The sequence below is a fragment of the Schistocerca piceifrons genome, chromosome 1, assembly GCF_021461385.2.
Source record: "Schistocerca piceifrons isolate TAMUIC-IGC-003096 chromosome 1, iqSchPice1.1, whole genome shotgun sequence".
Lineage (NCBI taxonomy): Eukaryota > Metazoa > Arthropoda > Insecta > Orthoptera > Acrididae > Schistocerca > Schistocerca piceifrons.
The window spans coordinates 126,240,727-126,264,308 of record NC_060138.1 but is presented as its reverse complement, the minus strand read 5'-3'; the positions used below and the strand labels follow the sequence as shown (position 1 = coordinate 126,264,308).

Here is a 23,582-nt window from a genome sequence, read left to right as displayed (position 1 = left end):
AGCTTAGGGACTAATGACCTTAGCAGTTAAGTCCCATAAGATTTCACACACATTTGAACCAGAACATTATTGACTGACTCAGTTTGTCCGCATCTCGTGGTCGTGCGGTAGCGTTCTCGCTTCCCGCACCCGGGTTCGATTCCTGGCGGGGTCTGGGATTTTCTCTGCGTCGTGATGACTGGGTGTTGTGTGATGTCCTTCGGTTAGTTAGGTTTAAGTAGTTCTAAGTTCTAGGGGACTGACGACCATAGATGTTAAGTCCTACAGTGCTCAGAGACATGTGAACCATTTTTTTGACTTAGTTCAGATATTTACGCGAAACTGTCTCTCTCTCTCTCTCTCTCTCTCTCTCTCTCTCTATATATATATATATATATATATATATATATATATATATATATATATATATATATATATATATATATATAAAGCTGCCAGAAAATATCTCTAAATGTTCTTGATTACTTCAAAATTTTACACGAAATGCTAATAAACATATGCTTTTCCTAAGCTAATTAACTTATTTATTCCTTAATTATTTTATCTCATGCATTTTCAACATGGACGTCGTATGGACATAGATAGGAGAAGATGGTGGACAGAGAGAGGGGGAGGAGGTGATGGACAGAGAGAGAGAGAGAGAGAGAGAGAGAGAGAGAGAGAGAGAGAGAGGTGGGGGGGGGGGGGGGAGGACGTTGGACGTATATCCGACTCTCATACGTATTTAGCAATCGCGAAGTATTTCCGGGTTCGCTAATATTATGTTAAAGGGGAAAGGTTGTTGACAAAAATCTCGAAATGTTTCTGACCGAACAATTTGACTTTCACACAATACTGCAACAAACATCGTCGTTTAACTTTTTACACGTTTCTCTAGTAAACGTGCAACCAGAAGTAGACTCCACATTTCCGATTCCCGTCAAATCATCGAAGTTAAGCGCCGTCGGTCTTGGCTGAATCTTGGAGGGTGACCGTTCGGACTGCCGACTGCTGTTGGCAAGCGGGGTGCATTCAGCCCTTGTGATGTCAATTGAGGAGCTACTTGACTGACAAGTAGCGGCTCCGCTGCTGACAACGCCCCCCCCCCCCCCCCGTCCCCCACCCCATACCTGCATCCAGTGTCGCCTATCGGCTGAGAATGACACGGTGGTCGGTCGGTACCACTGGGAATTCCAAGGCTTGTACGTATAAATATAAGGGAACGGTTATTAGTAAAAATATCGAAAAGTTCGTGACTGACTTACTTAATTTTTTTATTGAAACCAGCATCTAGCAGGGTACATGGAAATTACGATTGTATAAGTAAGGTTATGGAATACGTACGAAACCCAGTTACAAGCTTATACACTGTCCAGTCACATCAGTGTGACCTGTCAAAGGCCTGAGTAACCACCTTTGCAGCACCGGACGTGCAGGAAGAATCAATGAAGTTCTGGAAGGTACCGACAGCCAGCTGCGCTAGGCTTTTAGACTGAGAATCCACGGCGCGAATAGCACGATCAAAGATGGTCCCACAGATCATCGGTTAGGTTTAAATCCGGGAAGTCTGGTGACCAGAGGAGTATGGTAAACATCCTGGCGCTCTTCGAATTACGCACGGTACACTGTGAGCTGTGTTAAAAGTTGCATTGTCCTGCTGGTAAGATTAAATTGTGCCAAGAAGAAAGAAACTTAATGTAGGAGTAGACATGATCCCCGAGGATTGATGCGTACCTGTGTTGGTCCACTGTGCCTTCCATGTGCCTTCCAGAACAACGAGGTAACGCAGGAAATGCCACGAAAACATTTCCCGCAGCATAACGCTCCCTCCTAGTTGCAAGATGTTCGCTTTCAGAAGTTCCACGCCATACACACTAACGGCCATCCGTCCGATGGAGCAAAGCACGCGATTCATCTGAAAGGGCCACCTGTCGCCACTCAGTGCACATCCGGTTGCGGTATGAAGTGTGAATTGCAGACGCCGTCGCCGATGAACAGTAGTCACCATAGGTGCATGAACCTAGAGCCTGCTGCGGCGGCCCGGATATGCCGCTACGTTCCCTGAATGGATGAGTCACCTGGGCGGCCAGTTGGCCAACAGCACGTCTGTTGGGCCGCACACATCTCTGGAGCCGTCGCTCACTCCTGTAGTCTATGGCCCTCGGTGCACCAAAGCTGCCTCGACGCCGGTTTTAGATAGCGCCATTTTACTATTCACAATATACACTAACCATGGCGGCACACGAACAGTGTACAGACAGCCGTTTCGGAAATACTTCCATTCTTGGCCCAAAAGCCAATGATCATGCCCTTTTGGATGTCAGATAAATCGCTCCGTCTCTGCATTGTTTAGTGTTTTCCGCCCCCCTCCTCCTCCCGGGCCGCTATATATACTCTTCATTGCTAGTGCACGTTGCCGCCGAACGTGGGAACTGGTCACATTATGTGACTGGACTGTGTAAATATGTCTTTCATATAATCCCAGAAGGCTTTATAAAATCTCTGAGTGTCTCAAGATTCCCCTATCCAGCCTTCAAAACCCTCTGTCCAATTCTGAGGACAAAAAAAAGGAATAAGATATTTTAAAGCGTGCTTTTAAATGTTTATTTACGCAGAATGACGCTCTTTGCTATTACCATTTCATCGCCGCACGAACTCACAACAATAAACTCAACATTTCTGGTATTCAGAGAAAAGCAGAACTGCTGGAAAAGAACATACAACCGCGCTCTGATAGTATCTGTATTATGTTTTACGTGGAATCGTCCTCTTTCTTATCTTGTATTTATCACGAATGCGCAGTGCTCGGTTAGACGAATAGTCGCACCAGTTTGTAAGAATGGGATAAAGACGTTTGTAGAAAATTACGCACAAGTGCCCTTACTGTCTGGTAGGAAACTGGATCAGGTAAACAATTTAAGCTTGAAAATAGGTGCATCATGACGATCCATAAGGTTCAATACAGAGTTTAGCACGAATCTAGGAAGCACAGTTCAAAAACCACAGCTTGTTCTCCTTGCACACGCACATGTATGCGAACAGGTAGATACCATCAGGACCGACGAGATATGGTAAGGGAGGGGGAGGAGGAGGAGAGGGAGAGGGAGGCGGAGGGTGAGGAGGAGGGGGAAGGGGAAAGGGAAGGTGGAAAGGTGGGGGGGGGGGGGGGAAGTCCTCGGGGTGCAGGCCTCATCTACATCTCCATGGCTGCTCTGCAGATCACACTTAAATGCCTGGCAGAGGGTTTATTGAACCACCTTCATACTAATTCTACAGTCGAACAGCGCACAGAAAAAACTAACACCTATATCTTTCCGTATGAGCTCTGATTTCTTTTATTTTATTATGATGACCGTTTTTTGTCGGCGTCAACAAAATATTTTCGCATTCGGAGGAGAAAGTTGGTGACTGAAGTTTCGTGATAAGATCCCACCGCAACGAGAAACGCCTTTATTTTAACGATGTCCACCTCAAATGCTATATCAAATCCGCGACACTCTATCCCCTATTTTCAACAGTACAAAACGTGCTGCTCTTCTTTGAACTTTCTCGCCGTGGTCTGTTAATCCTCTCTGGCAAGGATCCAACACGCGCAGTAGTACTCCAAATGAGAACGGACAAGCGTAGCGTATGCAGACTCTTTAGTAGATCTGTTGCATCTTGTGAGTGTTCTGCCAAAAAATCATATAGTCCACTTTCATCACAACATTTTCTGCGTGTTCTTTCCAATTTAAGTTGTTCGTAATTGTAATTCCTAGGTATTTATTTGAATTTACGGCTTTTAGATTCGACTGATTTATCGTGTAACCGAGGTTTAACGGATTTCTTTTAGTACTCATGTAGATGACCTCACACTAATCAATATTTAGGATCAGTTGCCAATTTTCGTACCACATAGATATCTTTTCTAGACCTTTTTTCAATTGGTTTTGATCTTTTGATGACTTTACTTGACGATAAACGACTCCATTGTCTGCAAATAAACTAAGGCGACTGCACAGATTGTCTCTTAAACAGTTTGTATAGGTGAGGAAGAGCAGAGGCCCTACAATATTCCCTTGGGCAACACTAGAAATTATTTTTGTTTTACTCGATGACCTTCCGTCAATTACTAGGAACCGTGACCTGTCTGACAGGAAATCACAAACCCAGTCGCATAACTAAGACGATTTTCCATAAGCACGTAATTTGATTACAAGCCGCTTGTGAGGTACTATGTCAAAAGCCTTCTGAAAGTCTAAAAATATGGAATCAGTTTGAAATCCCTTGTAGGTGTGAGTAAAGAGCTAGTTGTTTTTCACAACGACGTTTTTTAATCAGTGTTGACTATATGTCAATAGACCGTTCTCTCCGAGGTAATTCATAATGTTCGAGCACAATGTGTATTCTAAAATCCCGCTGCACATTGACGTTAATGGTAGAGCCTGTAATTTAGTGGATAACTCCTACTGGGTTTCTTGAATATTGGTGTGACCTGTGCAACTTTCCAGTCTTTGCGTACGGATCTTTCGACGATCTAGCGGTTGTATATGATTGTTAAGTGTGGAGCCATTGCATACTATGAAAGGATCCTAACTGGTATACAATCTGGACCGAAAGACTTCCTTTTATGATGCAGTAAAATGGAATACCTGCAGCCGTCCTTACGATGTTATTTATTATATGGCTACCAGTTTCGGTGCTTCAGTACACCATCTTCATGTCTCGCATACATGAGTCATCAGTGACCAACGTCTCTGAATTGGTTTTCGGAGACTGCCTGTAACAACGATGCTGTGTCTCCAACCATCAACTGCCAACACAGAATCGTTGGTACAGGGAGTCTGCGAAAACCAGTTCATAGATGTTGGCCACTGATGAATCGTATATGCGATTGGAGTTAAACCCTTCAGCGTCAGTTACGTACTGAAGATGCCGTACTGAAGCACAGACACTGTTAGCCATATAACAGCCATATAATGAATAACAGTGTAAAGACGGCTGTAGGTGTTCCATTTTATTACGTAAGTGAACGGCCGAAGTCCCTCAAACCACCAATCAGAAGGTTGGACACATATTCCTTTTATTAAATGATTTAAGTTGCTTCGTTATGCCGAGGACATATACTTCTAAGTTACTCATGGGGTGCCCAAGCCTCTCAAGGTTCGGATCCGTGAAGGTGCTAATTTGGCGAATATCAAACTGCCACTGTAAAACAAATTTTGTATCATACCATAAATAAAGGAACATTACCTCAGTACCCTTTCACTTCAGTTCCCTAGTTCTGTGAGTCATAAAGGCCAATTGCATACACTTCAGTTTCGTGTTTAATTTTGAATGCACTTTCTTTAGACATCGTGCACTAAAACCAACTTGTGAGGGAATTGGAAGTGCGCTTTCTTAAATGTTGTTGGAAATCCTACCAAAACATTTTCCCAACAAATACACATGGCAACACGTGCGAACCGTCGTTATAATTCGGTAGGTTTGCCAACAACATTCAAAGAAATGGTGCTTCTGATTCAGTCATAAAGTGATTTTACACGGCCAACAAGTATGCACAAAATGTTTTGCAGTCGAGAGCAAACATAAAATAAAATATTTCTGTTTGCATAATGTTGGCGGAGCAATGAATGTCCAAAGTCGAAACAAGGCCCCGGGAGGAGACGACTCACCGTCAGGACTACCGGTAGCCTTGGGTGAGCCATCCCTGACAAAACTATTCCATCCGGTGTGAAAGATGTATGAGAAAGGCGAAATACCTCCAGCTCCTTATAGAAGAATGTAATAACTGCACAATTCCAAAGAAATCTGGTGCTGACAGGTGTGGAAATTACCGAGTTATCAAACGTCGTGGTTGCAAAATACTGACACGCATCTGTTACAGAAGATCGGAAAAGCTGGTAGAAGCCGATATCAGGAAAGATCAGTTCCCATTTCAGAGATATGCAGGAACACGTGAAGCGACCCTACGCCTTACTTTAGAGAATAGCATTTGTAGACTTGGAGAAAGATTTTGACAATGCACACTGGAATAATGTCTTTAAAATTCTGAAGATAGCTGGGGGTAAAATACAGGGAACTTATACAGAAACCAGACGGCAATTATAAGAATCGACGGGCATGAAAGGGAAGCAGTGGTTGAGAAGGGAGTGAGACGGGGTTGTAGCCTATCCCCGATGTTATTCAATCTGTACACCGTGTTAGCAGTAAAAGAAATCAAAGAAAATTTGGAGTAGGAATTAAAGTTCAGCAAAAAGAAATAAAAACTTTGAGGTTTCCCGATGAGATTGCAATTACCCGCAGAGAAAGCAAATGACTAGGAAGAGGAATTAAACGGAATGGCCAATGTCTGGAAAGGAGGATATAAGATAAACACCAACAAAAGCAAGACAAGGATAATGGAATGTAGTCGAATTAAACAAGGTGATGCGGAGGATTTATATTAGGAAACGAGACACTTAAAGTAGTAGATGAGTTTTGCCATTTGAGCAGCAAAATAACTGATGATGGCCGAAGTAGAGAGGATATAAATTGTAGACTGGCAATAGCAAGAAAAGCGTTTCTGAATAAGAGAAATCTGTTAACAATGAGAACAGATATAAGTGATTGGAAGTTTTTCTGAAGGTATTTTTGCTTTGAGTGGTAAAACGTGGGCGATAAATTGTTTAGACAAGAAGAGAACAGAGCTTTTTGAAATATGATGCTACAGAATAATGCTGAAGATTAGATCGGTAGATCACGAAACTAATGAAGCGGATCAGAAGAAAGGATCGGGTGGTAGCACACATTCCGAGTCATCAAGGGATCACAAATTTAGCACTGGAGGGAGGTGTGGGGGAAAAATCGTAGAGGCAGACTAAGAAATAAATACAGCAAGCACATTTAGAAGGAAGTAAGTTGCAGTAATTATTCGGAGATGAAGAGGCTTGCACAGGATAGAGTAGCATGGAGAGCTGCATTGAACCAGTCTTCGGACTGAAGGCCACAACAAGAAGAATATACAGTCGGCTGGAAAAAGCGTGAAAATGAGGAAATGAAATGATATGAAGGCGGTATATTGGCCGTGCTGATGCTCGGAAGTAAAGAGGTAATCTTTTTTGTTTGTTTCTAAGCGGAGCAGCGAACTTACATGGGAACTGTCATGTTCCTTGATGTGACATTATTTCTAGGTCAAAGATACTTGGCCTTCAGAGGTTCCGCATAAAAAATAGGAGATCGAAGTAATGGAAATTTCCTCGGAATATTTGAGTTCTTGAGTCACTTTGATCCACTTCTTGCAAAACACATTAGCGATGTCAGAAACAGACATGAAGCTGGAAAACATTTATAAGTACATTATCTGTCAAATGATTTTCATACTACCAAAATTTTTGGCGAGGAAAGCGGAATGAGGACTGAGACAGTTGGTTCCCCACTTTTGTGTCAGGGTCTCTTAAAGACGAACATATTCGCCTTTTTGTGCTCCAACAGGAGCATTTTTCCACTGCTTCCCTTCTTTTCCCTGCGACAACAGCATATCCAGCTTATATAAAACGAATACTAAAGTGAAGTAAAGTTCTGACAGCTTATTTATGTGCTTCGCCACATTTATATACTACCACAGATGTAAATAACAAATTAGTACGCATAATATAAGATTAACAGAACGTTTGCTTTACGTTTTTATTCAGTACTCTGCTCATCGATCGCAGTTTATCGTAAACACCCAGCTTACGATTTGTGTCATGAAAGATTAAAAACGTCATTTAAAATATAGCTTGGTGACCTCAGAACTCTTGTAATGACCCTAGAATCCTTGCCATATGGTTACAACGTCAGTTAAAACTACATTTACGCCTGGAGCTGGATATTACGCGCACATTTTATTGCATTATTACGAAAGCTTTGAACCTCTGTGTTATGATACCGAAAAAAGTTAGAGACGTGGCCATCCCCACAACTGGTACTTTTCGTGTTTTTTGGTGATTTTTCTCAGGGACCGCTCAAGAACAAATCTTGCTTGTATAAAGTGCTTAAAGTCCGCCCGAGACCACATCTAACCCAAAAGAACAAACCGGTTTACTTAACTTGCCTGGGCTGGAGAAAGTGTGTAATTTTAAATTTCGATCCTGTACTTTAGGATACCTACAGTATGCCTGTTCTTTCGATAGGTCGCTAGACCGAGGGCTATACAAAATACATTACTCTTTCTCTCTGTGACCAACATAACCCGAGGTATTAGTCCCTGAAAAATCGCATTTTCGCGGCGTTTTCGAGCTTATTGGTACCGCGCAACGTCGTGCACGGACCAATTACGTCATTGTGAACACATGTTTAATGTTTAATAAGAACTTATATTTATTCAAGTTTCATCGTAATGAGATTTTTTACGTATGTCCAATATTTCTCGAAATTCGTAATTTTTAAACTATGTGAAACTTTCTTTAAAATAACAATAAAATTGCGATATTTGGAGACGGGGTCCAATCACACACCTTACCCGGGGTCGATTCCTGGCTCTCAGCGGCCCCTGTCACCATTTTAATTTTCAATTGGTGTTTGATAACGTATCACATTTGCAGCTGACAATATGGATCCAGCTCTACGTATCCAATGTCACGTATGTAACTAGTTCGATAAGTATTAAGCTGACAGCATGCCATTAGTTATCGTGTAGTGGTGATGTTCAGTAAGAAGATAGTAATTTCGCCGCAAGTAGTTGATCGGCGACTAACAGCACGGAAAAGGTATCACTTTACACTATAAATTGGATAAAGAATCAAGCCGATTTGCTTGAAACAGTTTTGTTTCTCCCCACACACAGTCACCTCTATTAAGTGACTGCAGTATTACAAAGAAATAAAACGAACGCGTAATATAAGATGTAGGAGGATTAAATATAGAATGCTGACTTGTTTGAGGAATTATTGGAAGGTTATGATGAAAAGTGTAGAAGCAATGGTATACGAATAAATAGTAGGATGGATGCAGTGGCAAAACAACTCTGCTCCCGACCGAGCTGTACTGTATGTGCGACTGCGTCTGTTAGAAAGCTGAGACGTCTCCTTGGGAAGTTCGGAGAGGTCTTTTTAAAGAAAGGAGTCAGTAGTATGCGCACATAAATCATTGCAGAGGCGACGTTCGAGAGGGAAAGTGCAGCCTGTTGTAAGGCGCTAGCCATTAACGGAAGAAGTGCCCCGCTGTCTGCGTCGGAGACTAATGACATCGCGTTTGGTGCTTGGCTGGGGGCGAAAAGCGCTACGCACAGGCGTGGGCTTCGTAAACAAAAGAAGAGGGGGGGGTGTCTACGTTACGACCAGACAGCTCTCAGACGTTTCGGATTCCCTCACAGTTGAGGTTAAGCTAACGGAGTTACTTCGCATCAAACACTCTTCTCTTCATGTTAATACTTATTATACGTTATCCTTTCGTGGTATTCATTTTTTTCGTACATTCTTTACGTAAGTTTTACCACCCATTCGTTTAATAAGAAAAAAATTTACGCCCCCGGGTGGGCTCGAACCACCAACCTTTCGGTTAACAGCCGAACGCGCTAGCCGATTGCGCCACGGAGGCTCACAGCTTATAGGATCGCGAACTTAACCTCATAAGCAGACAGCGGACATTAAGGTTAAAAGCTATTCTCCGTTACAGCTTATTATTTTCTTGAATTCCTAGTTGCAAATCAACTTGTACTTATACATTCAATGACTAATTAAACTTGAAACCGATAATCTTATAGCACCTAAAACAGACTATTTTGACGATAAAGCCTATTCTTGCCTATTCTCGCTTTACAATTCTAAAGGGTACCCACTTCTTCAATGTAACATGGAATTATTATACTATTTTCAAAACATTAGAACTGGTTACAGGAGTCGGAGGCGATATTTGAAACAAGAAATCTGTAGCGCATAAAATCCTAGCCAACGGCTTGTTTCCAAAGGGGCTTGAACGGATATCATATGAAAAAAATACAAAGGTACACAAGGGAAGAGTTTAAGCTGCGTAGCCACTGTAGTAAAAAGATCTCACCACTCTTCTTGGTTATATAGATTTCCATTTGCAGCCTGTAACCGCATAAGTAACGAGCAGCCCTTAGTGGCTCGCCACCACAATTTTTTTATGTTAAATATCTTTGTGACTAATGCCCTTTTGGCATATTTATTATTTTATAAATGACATATAAGTACTGCCAGTCTTTCACGATGATTCTGTACTTATACTCTGTATTATACGTTTTTAGTCATAATTCTGTGACCATGTTATAGACCATTCTTTGATTTAAATTCTGAGGAAGACACTCCTAGCAGTGTTGAAACCCGGTTAATTCGTTAAAAATAGTGACAGAGGGCTGTCTTCTTTCAATTGTAACTATTTACGGTCTCTGAACGTGCACCCTTGTACAAAATTTTTTGATATAGATTTTTGTTGATGAAACTACTGACAGTCTAGGCCGGTATACTGCAAACCTGATTGTTGACAAGCTGGATCCAGATGCACCATCCAAGGCTTATTTGATTTGTTCAAAAAAACTCCCGAAGACTAATCAGCAGACAGTTACACACTTTGTCAACAATGGGCTGAAGTTGCTATATCCAAACTGGCGTGGATGAAAACATGGCGCTTCTTGCATTCACAAATGCCGCCGCATATATGGCTGCTGCGTTCCAGTTGCTTAAAATATTATCCTCTTCGATGTTGCGTTAACTTACGTAGCACGTGGTATCAAACGCAGAGCAAGTTAAGGCTAGAATTAGGTAAGGCAAATAAACTACTGTCCACATTAAAGAAAATTTTGTTAACGCACTATCAAGGATACAGGCATTCGAAGAACAATTTCCAGATGTCCTCTTGCCACCGAAGCTATTGTTATTCACTGAGACACGCGGTTAGCATCAGCAGAATACTGCAGTAAGCATCTCCCAGCAGTCCAGACCAGAAGACAGCAGAAAATCTACCGGAGCGCCGGCTCTATAACTTTAGCAAAGCAATTTCTCAAAGATCCTTCACTTCAACAGGACTTGGCTTATATTAGAGGCAGTTACACATTTATAACAATAATTATTCCCGGAATGGAAGGATAAGGGATACCTATCTACGATAATATTTCTTCACTAGAGGAGGCTAATACGAAATAAAGTGCTGGGTGAAACGGGAGAGAAAGTACGGGCAAAAACAAAAAAAAAAAAAATGCAAAAGTTTTGTAAAAGAACACCAGCCTAAAGGGCTGCGCGCAGTGGAATACATACTGGAACACACACACACACACACACACACAAAGGTAAAATGCAAACGAAATTCAATTTTGGCTTCGAACTCTCAAGTGAACAAATGAACACTGACTGGGCTGGGACACATAACAAACTACAATCACACTGTGTTCTGGTGTAGTGAAAAGTGTTTTACTACGTTATTTGTGGAAAATACTTGTTATAGTAACGTATGCATCACAACATCTCAGCATGATGCGGAGAATGGAAGTGCTTGGCACACGAAAACGTAAGTAAATACGAAAATAGGCGCGAAAACATCGCGAAAAACTATATTACATTCTAGAAGATAGGCTAACTCCTAGCAAAAAACTTTCTCATCAACATTGTTTGGTTGCAGATGATAAGCTACCTGTAGTAATTAAAACAAAAGTGATCCAGAAAATTCATGCGCACCAAACTAAAGGTATTTACAAAAAGAAACGATCTGTTGTTTGAACTAAAAATGAACATAATTTTATAATCATTTAACAAAAATGTTCACATTGCAGAATAAATAAAAACGAAAACCCACTGATGATGGCACAGTTGTGCCGAAACATGTTTGGGTACTGAGAAAAAAGGTGTTTTGCATAACTGGCGAACATCACATCCAAAATTTTCACACTCGTTGATGTAGAACATTCTTTTTCGGCAAATTAATACTGATTCACAAACGCCATAGGGCAGGTTTAGTTATTTACTGTGAAGGCAACTAAGGTCCGAATGTTTGAAACCACTGGTTCATCTGGCATTTAAGAAATTACATATTATACGTATTTCAGCATATGGCTGATCTTTTTTATATTGCATTTTTATCGAGAAAAATTGGTTTGGGCCAGTTTCAACATTACAGTAGTATGTTTGCTGTGATGTGAAAGCTGTGGATATTTTCATTTCCCTTCTTTTTAATTAATAATAGTATGCTCATATGTGACCAATGTGTATTTTGCATTACGTTTAGTTTTACTTTATAATACCTTTTACGGCCGTACGATTTATAGAGCCTAAATGAGGTGCCTAAAATGCACTTTTTACGTGAAAATCCGCAGTCTAGTCATTATTTTCTGAAACTATACGCTTTCTTGTCACAAATTTATCCATGCTGAGCAACAATAGAACATTCGCTGTTGCAAGAAACTAAACTGAATACTGGAAGGTACAATCGTTATAGCTGCCCCAGGACTGTTGGAATTGTGATCCTAATGCCAACCCGTTTAATGAACTTGAAAACTGTTTATTGTTAACTTACCTAATGATACTTTTGCTTACTCAAAGCTCGCACTCATATCGTGCACAGTTTGCATCCAAAGTATTCCGCGTCTTCTTGTATTTTCAAAGAGCAATAGTAGTGTTTGCAGTAACAAGAAAAAATACTTCCCTGGCAGGGAAGGAATTCCTCTTTGATGAGCAGGCGCAATTATTTAATGAGATGAGGCAAATATCTCTCCCCCATTCTTCCCGTTATTTCGAACACTGTAATAAATGCACGTTACTGACACGTCCCAAAGGAAGTGGTGCAAACAATGAAGATCACAGAGAAACGCCAGATAGCAGAACAATAATTAATGTTTATATTACTTCATAAGTTTGACATTATATTGCGTTTTACATAATTAACGATCGACTTTTTATCTCATTTAGACCACTAAAAAAAGATAGTAATCGCTGTTTCAAAAATCTACAGATAGCAGTCACTAAATGCTGACCCCTATTTTGAGTGGACCACAGCTGGCAATCTTCCTACAAGTCGGTCAGGGGGCCTGGCGACGGCGTAATGTACCGCCGAAACTGGCTGCTCAATAAAATAACAATTTGGAAGGCTGAACGGAGTTTTGATTTGACTGTCTCTCTTGAAAAAAAAAAAGTCGGCGGTTTCAACGTTAGAAATCTATTTATGAACTTTGTTTCAGCTCTGTTGCTATTCCTTTACATCAGGGATAAAAGTTAAGTTGTGATAAGCTAACTGATAAGAATAAAAATTTTAGCAGAGCGTGGTTTCGATCCACGGACCTCTGGGTTATGGGCCCAGCACGCTTCCACTGCGCCACTCTGCTTCCTGCAATAGCACGGTGAAGTCTTTGAATTAGACTCTGCTTACCTGCAAGTATATTTTCATTTAATTTCTCTTTTGTTAGCTAATGAACATTGATTTACTCGACAACATACAAGCTGCAGCAACGAAACATGTATGATTTAGTCTTAAAATCTGTAACAGCATTACATTTAATGCTAAATAGAATGAACCACACAGTAATTGGCGACGCAACATTAATAAGCTGGAAGTTTTCAACAGGAACGTTTAACGTTACGTGTTAAGGAATTCAGAAATCAGTACCACGGTTAATGTGGAGATCATGTAATTCGATAGTTGATATTCCAGCGCCACATTCTCCATCTTAACTGGTAACGTTGACGAAATTCCACTAATTTCCTTGTGTCGCAACTATGCACATGGCGTAGTTTTCAAGCAAATTTTATTTTAGATGTTCCCCTGCTCTGTTTATTCACAGGCGTTTTGTCATAAGTCGTATGTGATTATATCCTTTTTTCAGACCGGATAAAAAAAACTATGCGTGTCGCAAGAGAAAGGCACAAATAAATACAGCGAATATAACGCAGCACTGGATAGACCCTACACTGAAATCTTCATTTCATTCCACCATTGTTTTATGAGGATGAGAAAGTAGTTGGTGTTATACAAGCATGCTGACATCCGTGTGCACTACTGGCCCTCAGAAAACGTTATACAGAAAATGCACTGTTCGTTTTCCTCATCTTTCCGGCACTCATGAAGCGTTCGACAAGCATTTTCTACACAGTTACGGATAATAGAGAACAAAAGCTGTGCTATTTTTAACATGGTAATTTCTCCTTGGATATAAATAAAAAACGGGGTAGGTGTAAATGAGCATATTTTATGAAGACGGCCCATAATTTGTTTCGAAATTTTTATTTCCACCCTTCCTCAACTTTCGTAAAATATGTTCGAACTGTGTAGCATTTCACATAAACAATTACGTACAGATACTGTGAAACATCAATACATCACAATCCCACGAACTCCAGATTAGAATAGATATCGCGAGAACACTAAATGAAAACTTTAAGTGTTTTCTGTAGTCTATTAATAAACGGTTCCGCACAGTAACTGAAGTGCAGTCTGAGATATGTTCAATGTTTAATTTCAGGGTAAGATAGTTAAAGATAGTGTCCCCTGGTACACTAAGAAGACGAATGTACCTTGGGCGTTCGTAATCGCTATTAACGAGAGTACTGCTACACCATAATGAAGCCACATACTACCTATTCACAAGTTGTGCAGCAAAGCGTTACGAAAAAGGCCTTTTTAACAGATACTACCAGAAAATAAGTCAACTCACGTCCATAGGTTTTATTTGTTGGTAAAGGCCAGATCAACAAACACAGTCTAGCATACAATAGACAACAATATGCTTAAGGAGCAACAACTACAGAAAAAGCGCTGAATAAGAAATTCCTTGTAGAAACCATACCTTATTTAGTGTGTAACATAATCTACAAACTGCATGTAGTGGCAGTGAAGTAATGTAGTGCAGTTGTTCCTTCAACATGACACTTCAAATTGTAAGTCTTTGAGCCGCCGGTGTTTTTTTCTGTGGCCGCTGCCAACTTACGAAATATTAAGGAGCAGTAGAACAGATATATATTTTGATATACCGTTGTTGAACGCGGTAATGTATATAGTGATGTTCTTTGGACTACAAAAATTTAATCTACGTTACCTCTTTGTGTCAGTTTTGTCAAATATTTCAGACGTGTATGAGGCAAACCACAGGCGATTTATCCACAAGTCACATACTACAGTCCCGAGCTGTTGGGACCCTGAATGCAATGCTTATATTGTTTCGGGAGAAAATTAACCCCAATTTCGAAATGACAGTAATAATACTGTTTAGAATTATGTGCGTAGTTAAAGTAGTAAAGGAGTTTTGCCATTTTGGGAGCAAAATAACTGATTATGGTCGAAGTAGAGAGGATATAAAATGTAGACTGCCAATGGCAAGGAAAGTGTTTCTGAAGAACAGAAATTTGTTAACATAAGTGTCAGGAAGTCGTTTTTGAGAGTATTTGTATGGAGTGTAGCCATGTATGGAAGTGAAACATGGACGATAAATAGTTTAGACAAGAAGAGAATAGAAGCTTTCGAAATGTGGTGCTACAGAAGAATGCTGAAGATTAGATGGGTAGATCACATAACTAATGAGGAGGTATTGAATAGAATTGGGGAGAAGAGGAGTTTGTGGCACAACTTGACTAGAAGAAGGGATCGGTTGGTAGGACATGTTCTGAGGCATCAAGATATCACCAATTTAGTACTGGAGGCCAGTATGGAGGGTAAAAATCGTAGAGGGAGACCAAAAGATGAATACACTAAGCAGATTCAGAAGGATGTAGGGTGCAGTAGGTACTGGGAGATGAGAGATGAAGAAGCTTGCACAGGATAGAGTAGCATGCAGAGCTGCATCAAACCAGTCTCAGAACTGAAGACCACACACAACAGTGTGCAGTATTTTTAACCTCCACCACTAGTGCTGTTGTATTAAGTACACCTGTCTTACCACTGTTCAGGGTAAGATAGAGAAAGATAGTATCCCCTCGTAAAATAAGAAGTCGAATGTACCTTGGGCGTCCAAATCGCAATTAACGAGGGGATTGCTACACCATAATGAAGCCACATACTACCTATTCACAAGTTGTGCAGCAAAGCGTTAGGAAAAAAGGCATTTGTAACAGATACTGTAAGGGAATAAGTCAACTCACCCTCCACCGAGCTTCTCGGAATATCGGCCTAGCTATTCCTGGCGACAATACTCTTCTTAACGTTTGCAGCTCCCCATTCCTTTGTTGCGGCTACTTTTTTTCCCAATGCAATTTAATAAGCAATTGTCTGGCTGGTGTACGACCGCACTAGTCCAGATCTGTTATTGTCGCGTTTAGTCTTCCTTAAGCTTTTTTGTTCCTCTTATTTTTGGGGTTAATTAGTAGATTAGTACAGATTCGTAGTATTTTTATTAGAATGAGCCCGATGAAACTTGTAGATATTACTAATATTCTGCAAAATCAGCAGAAGAGGAGAATGACATAAAAGCTCAAAGTCAGTCAACTCGAAATATTGAGGAAAGCGACTCCGACTTGAGCGAGGAAGAAGTAATAATGCTGACCACGATTCTGAATCTGAAGTTGTGGGTAGTGATGAAGAGGACGAAGATGAAACAAGCGCTGAAGATTTTTGTCTTGGGAGAGATAAAGCTATAAAATGGTGAAAGTGAAGTTTATTGAAATCTTCTGAAATTAAGGAAAAAAATTAATAAGAATGTTATCTTATCCAAGAAGAATATATCTCCAACTGACATGTTTTCGAAAATTTTAGATGTAAACATGATTGATGCAATTCGGAGACACACTAATTTTAAAATCGAAAAATTATGCCCATGTATGCACGGCCCCAAACTTGTACTGATTTAAGCAGAGAAGAAGTACTGGCCACTACTGGTATCTTATTCAAACCATCTTGAAATACAAGAGAATGGTAAACGTGAACGAGGTACGGGTAAACGATAGGACGGGAATGACATTTTTGAGAGTGGCCACGAGTTCTCGAAGGTTTTTATTAACTTTGAGGAGTCTTCGATTTGATGAATTCACCAACCCGACAGGAAAGAAGGGGAAGCTTGATAAACTTGCTGCCATAAGATATATTTTTGACAGATTTGTTCAAAATACAAGACAGTCTTACAGCATGAGCAATCTGTTACTGCTAATAAAATGTTGCATTCGTATCATGGACGCTGTTCGTTGATTCAATATATGCCATCGAAACCTATCACATAAGGCGTAAAAACGTATGCTGTGGCAGACGCTAAGGCATTTTATTGTGGAAATTAGGAGATATATGTCAGTAAATGACCACTAGGCCCATACACCGTGTTTCGAATTCGGAAGAAGTTGCAAAATATCTTGTTGAGGACATAATCAGTACAAACAGAAATTTAATTACAGATGATCTGTATACTTCGGCCCCCATGACCACATACCTTATGACCACATACCTTATATCAGAGAGTATTATATTATGTGGCAGTTTATGCACAAACTGTCACATAAGTTTATGCACAAACTGTCACATAACCTTTTTTTGTAATTTAATATGCAGATCTCAATAGTCCGTAGTCAAATCGCTTAGGCTTCATGAAGACTAAACAGTAGTTATTACTGCCCAATGATTGCACTGCTAATTATTCCATTTCTCCGCTCCTACTGATACGATGAACGAGTCTTGTTATTTCAGCAGCAATGCATGATCTTTAAGCTGGCTTCCAGAGGGAAAGTGAACAGAAGAGTCAGAAAGTTGTTTGGCACTGAAACCCGTTCTTCGTAAAGGAATAGGGTATGGGAAGAAGTCGGCCCTATCCATGCGGATGGAGCATCCGAAAGGCCGAGTGGCTCTCCATAAAAGTCGTACTGTACGAGAAGCTGAAAGGAATCCATTTTAGCTAGATAAGAATCCGAAGGTCAGTTGAAAATATGAGCTTTCAAAGTGCACCACAGAGCTCTTGAAGTGCCTTTCAGGAATGTTTCTTCAAATTCTAGTAAAGTATTTTCCGTCTGGTTCACAGTATTATTTCGGTACAAAGGGCAAGTTCCTTGGATGCAGATATGCAGGGCTTTTGGTTGATCATAATTGAAAATCTGTCGTGTGGTGTGAGAGATTTTCTGCCTGCTTCCCTGTTTCATACCTTACTGGCCGCAGCGAAGGGTGGCATTTTTGTAGGGTAGGCTGAGAATTACGAATTTCGAAAAACGTAAAAAAATCTTAAAACAGAAACTCGTAAAATAGAAACACTGAAAAAGTAATTCAGTTACATATTTTTGCTAAGATTGAAACTACTACAGAAATTGTTATAAATAAATGCACAAAAATATTGGAACACCTGCACATTAATAAAAATATAACACATAGTAACTCACCGTTACATCTTTTTATTAATTAGTTCTATGCGTCTGCCCTTTTTCTGGGTGGTTGTTATAACAGGTAATGTAATTCAGCGATCAGGACTCCATGACTGTCTCTCTCTGCTATTTGGCGTTATATGGAGACGGTATGGAGGGACATGGGGACAGCACAGTACATTCCCAACTTTCCAAACAATGTAATCGCTGCTTCCCATTCAAGTAGCTCCTCAACTGGCATCTTGAGGGTGAGTGCAGCCCGTTCCAGTCCCCCTACCAAGAAAAAATCCCTGGCAGTACCAGGAACTGAACTCGTGTCCTCCGCACGGCATCAGGCACCCTGACCGCTTGGCTATGGAGGTAGATTGGTTGTTACTACAAATACATGTACTAGTCATTTACAGCATGCATTTCAATATAATATTCTACTTTATGTAACAAATGAACAATTCAGTGACTTAGTCTTCCTGCAGTAAGGGATAGCAGGCACAAAATGGAAATAAATACAGACTGGAGATCCGAGAACACTAATGTCGTTTTGTTACTGGAAGTAAATACAACTCCCAGAACTGAAAAAGCGAGAACTACGAATCGAGAACTGAGAAGCGATGAAGCGAGAGTCCAGTGGAAAAAAAAATGTGTAGTCGCAAATTCAGTGTAGTGTTAAGCGCGAGTGCAATGCCCTTTGCCAACCAGGGCAACGTGGCCACTTTTTGAAAAAGATTATATTTTGCACCCTATCAAGTTCCTTAAATCACCCGGTAGAGTCGCCAATACTTTCATTGCAAAGGGCAAACAATGAACGACAGATTTGGCGCACACTGTAGTTTGGTTGTTGTTTCCTTGTCTTCATAAGTATCTTTTCTTTCGTCTTATGGAACACGCGTTTTCCGCTAGTCTACAAAAGTCTTCCACCCTGCTCACTGATTCTATTTCTTTTGTCCAGTGCAGCTAACCATTAACTCAAGATGCGACTTTTCTGTAATGCATACTACGATGTGGAGTCTCTGGGACCCCTACGATTAAACCGCGATATAAGACGTAAATTATATGAAATTTTTAATGTAAGTTATGTAACATTTATTTTTAAAGTTATTTCAAGGTCGTTTAAATACTCCCTGTTGATTCTATTGCACTTCATAAAGCCTGGAATATTTTACTTTTTGTCACAAAAAATTATGTACTTTTGTGTGGTGGTTTTGAACAGTGCACATAAACGAACTTTAAGAGACCATAATTTTACATTCTAAAAAATTATAGTATGTCTATAACAAGTAAATTTTCACATAAAACTAAATCCCAGGGTTTAAATTTGCACAAAAAAATTACGCCGCCAGGCGCGGCCCCTCCCGCCGGAGGTTCGAGTCCTCCCTGGGGCATGGGTGTGTGTGTTCTAAGCAAAAGTTAGTTTAAGTAGTGTGTAAGACTCAGCCGTTTGGTCTCTTAGGGATTCATACACATTTGAATATTTTTATGAACAAATTGCACTCGATAGGTACAAAAAGAAAATCTGCAAAATTGGCATCAGTGTTAGAACCTACATTTATCTTTGTCACCACTCAGAACACTTTAAGTATTTTGTTAGAGAGACAGAATGGTCTTCATCACAGTTGTCCTGATTTTCCCCTGAATGATCTTTCCGTTAGCAGAATTGTGTCACTGGCTATTGTACAGTCTCCGTCTTTTTTGTCTACTTCCTGATCTATATTACTGACATCTTCCTGCACCCATTAACTAACAGTTTCATCAAACATAGGATCTTTAAAACACACTTTCCTGCGAACTCATTTTGTACTATACTGAAGAAAACAGATATGCAGTTCACGTGGCGCTATCTAGGAGACCTTACACATACCACTGACACGTGTCAACAACAAAGGAACAAGGTGTTAACACAGTTGAGAATAAAACATTGTAGGTTTGATGATTTAGGGAGCGTGGACGAATATAAACACATTCCGCCAGAAATGACCTTGGTGAGCGAGTTAGAAAATTTCCGCGCGGTCTGAGAGATGACAGTTCCTGAGTTAAGAAAAATTAAAATTGTCTAGTGTATTTAGTATAATAATATAACTTCCCAATGTTGCACCAGGAAGCTTTGTAAAAATGTGACAACTTTGCCAATCTAGAATTTTGCCTTTATCTTACCTCTTTTACACTATTTCTTTAATCGAGAGTTTTTGAGTCTCTGCACAGGTCGTTAAAATATCAAAGCTCATTAGAACCTAATTTGGAGCACACAGGTAACAAAATTATCAACCGTTCATGAACATAATAAAATAAGTGCCAGAATGGTCTATGTTCGAAGACAACAAAGCCTTGGAATGTTTGTCATGGTAAAGCTCATGATAAAAAAAAGGTGTCAAGCATTTTGTTGGTAAACGAATTCAATTCTATGGAGAGGGCGAGTTCTAAGTGTTGTATCTTCTTACAACAGACGGAGGGAAAATTTCATACAACCCGGATATGCCAGATGAAGTTTCCTGAATGTAAAAGACATTGTGCAGATAATGAATCCTCCTTACTATCAAAACCGAGGCAGATTTTGCTTTTCTGATGAAAAGGTCAAACTTTTCTTTGCATTTTTACCTTTGAAGACTTGAATTTTTTGTGTACGTGTCAGTATAAATTTCCTTGTAATTATTTTTGCATTAAAGTGTTTAATACTAATGTGTAAATTGTTTCCATTGCTTTAAACTTCATTTTCTGTAACTGTTTCAGCGACTGTCACTCATCTGAACACAGTTAACTAAGTTGTCAGCGGTCCACATATTATGAAACCAGAGATCAAGGCTCATGTTTTGGGATAGTTTCAAAAACTTATTTTTTGAATTATTAAGTAACAAAAGAGGCAGAAAAAATATGACAAAGTTGCCCAGTTTACAGTACTAAAAAAACCTGACCGGTGGGATGCGAACGTAGGGTTGGTTGGGTGAGAGGGAGGAGGCGCGTGTTTTCTCGGAAAGCCGGCCGAAGTGGCCGAGCGGTTCTAGGCTCTACAGTCTGGAACCGCGCGACCGCTACGGTCGCAGGTTCGAATCCTGCCTCGGGCTTGGATGTGTGTGATGTCCTGAGGTTAGTTAGGTTTAAGTAGTTCTAAGTTCTAGGGGACTGATGACCTCCGATGTTAAGTCCCATAGTGGTCAGAGCCATTTTTTTGTCTCGGAAATCGCTGCTCTAACCATAATATTTCCCAGTACAGAATTAAACTACATTAAGCTTCTTTCGGTGGAAAACCAGAGCATAGCAGATATTCATAGAGCGCTTGCAGAATGTGTACGGAGACCTGGCAGTGAACAAAAGCATAGTGAGTTATTGGGGAGAGGCGTCTGCCATCGTTGCAACAAAGTCACGCAGACCTGTCCCACCTCCCGCGTGCCGGCCGGTCACACGCAGCTTTAACTCCTGCAATGTTGGAACGTGCGGACACTCTCATTCGAGGTGATCCAATGATCACAATCGAACACCTCGCTACACAATTGGACGTATCTGTTAGTAGTGCTAACACACTAGTCCACCTGTTGGGGTACTCAAAGATATGTACCCTCTGGGTTTCTCGCCACCTATCAGAAGAACTTAAAGAGCAACGAAGAACCATCTGAGCGGAACTGCTTGAGCCTTACGAGGCTGAGCGTTACAGTGTTTTGTCGAACATCGTCACAGTCGATGAAGCACGGGTTCATCACTTCTAACCGGAAACAAAACTGCAATCCATGGGGTGGTGCCACACCATCTCTCCTCCGACGAAATGTTCATTGCCGCACCCTCAGCCGGTAAAGTCATGCTGATGGTCTTCTTGGACTCTGAAGGGCTTATTCTGTTTGATGTCCTCCTTCGGGGTGCACCGATCATCTGTGAAGTGTACTGCGCTACCCTCCGGAAATTGAAGAATCGACTTCAGCTTGTTCGTCGCCACAAAATGCAAACTAACTTCTCTTTCTTTATGACAAAACAAGACTTCAGACAAGTCTGAACACTCGAGAAGAGATCACAAAACTTCACTGGGCTGTTCTTCCTCATCCTGCCCACAGAATCTCGCAACGTCCATCAGAGTAGCACAATGAAGGATGCACTCCACCGGAAGCAGTACGTGGATGATGGGAGGGTCACTGGTGCAGCCAAACTTTGGCTCCGGCGACGACCAGTGGAGTCAGACCATATGATACCATATTGGCATACACGTCTTCCCGGTAAAAAGGGAAATGAGCGTTTGGTGTCATTGGCCGGGAGGCCCCTTGCCGGCCGCGGTGGTCGAGCGGTTCTAGGCGCTCCAGTCCGGAACCGCGATGCTGCTACGGTCGCAGGTTAGAATCCTGCCTCAGGCATGGATGTGTGTGATGTCCTTAGGTTTAAGTAGTTCTAAGTCTAGGGCACTGATGACTTTAGATGTTGAGTCCCATAGTGCTCAGAGCCATTTTTGGAGGCCCCTTACGGGGCAGGTCCGGCCGCCTTGGTGCAGGTCTTATTACATTCGACGCCACATTGGGCGACCTGCGCGCTGTATGGGGTTGATATGATGACGAAGACAACACGACACCCAGTCCGTGAGCGGAGAAAATCCTCGACCCAGCCGGGAATCGAACCCGGGCCCCATAGGACGGCAGTCCGTCACGCTGACCATTTTTTAAAAATCTCATTTTGTTCGCTTTTGTTCGCTGCATCTGTCATAAGACATCCGTTTCAGTTCGTTGTTAATCGATTAACTCAATTTTTTATTACAGAGGGCAGTTAAACCCTCCGACCGAACACGCTGAGCTACCGTGCCGGCGTCATTCAGCTATCGGGGCGGACGTCTTCCCAGTAAGGTGGTATAAGACCGTCGCAATGAACGAAGATTATGTTTGAAAACAGGGTATTGCAATCAAAAGAGTTGGGAATATATGGTGAATTGGAATGCTGAATAAAACCAACCTGTTTTCATAAAAAAAAAACCTGTTGGATTACTTGTTGAGCGATCCTCGTATCAGTCTTAAGGTCAATATTTTTTGTGATAAATAAAAATGGTTTACCCTTTTACAGACTATACAGTAGATTATATCACGTAGCCTACTTCATAGGTCATACGTATATTTCACATTTCATTAATCGTATTTTATTGGCGTTGTCAGCCACCCGCTGTGGCCGAGCGGTTCTAGGCGCCTCAGTCCGGAACCGCGCTGCTGCTACGGTCGCAGGTTCGCATCCTGCCTCGGGCTTGGATGTGTGTGATGTCCTTAGGTTAGTTAGGTTTAAGTAGTTCTATGTCTAGGGGACTGATGACCTCAGATGTTAAGTCCCACAGCGCTTAGAGCCATTTGAACCATGGACGTTGTCTTCCTTGCACGTACTTTAATAAGATCTGTGAAGCGCTTCGCATATGTCACTCCAGACACCAGAAACCATCTGAGGTACAGGAAC

The 23,582-nt window shown here is 41.0% G+C and overlaps 1 protein-coding gene and 1 non-coding gene across 2 annotated transcripts in view; both read right to left on the bottom strand.

The window, feature by feature from the left end:
- Window positions 1–23,582, bottom strand: part of LOC124788223 (chordin-like protein 1) — a 560,639-nt gene that overhangs the window by 432,168 nt on the left and 104,889 nt on the right. The gene's annotated exons all lie outside the window — the stretch shown is intronic.
- Window positions 9,443–9,516, bottom strand: Trnan-guu. Its single transcript has one exon. It is a non-coding gene; the product is annotated as a tRNA-Asn (tRNA).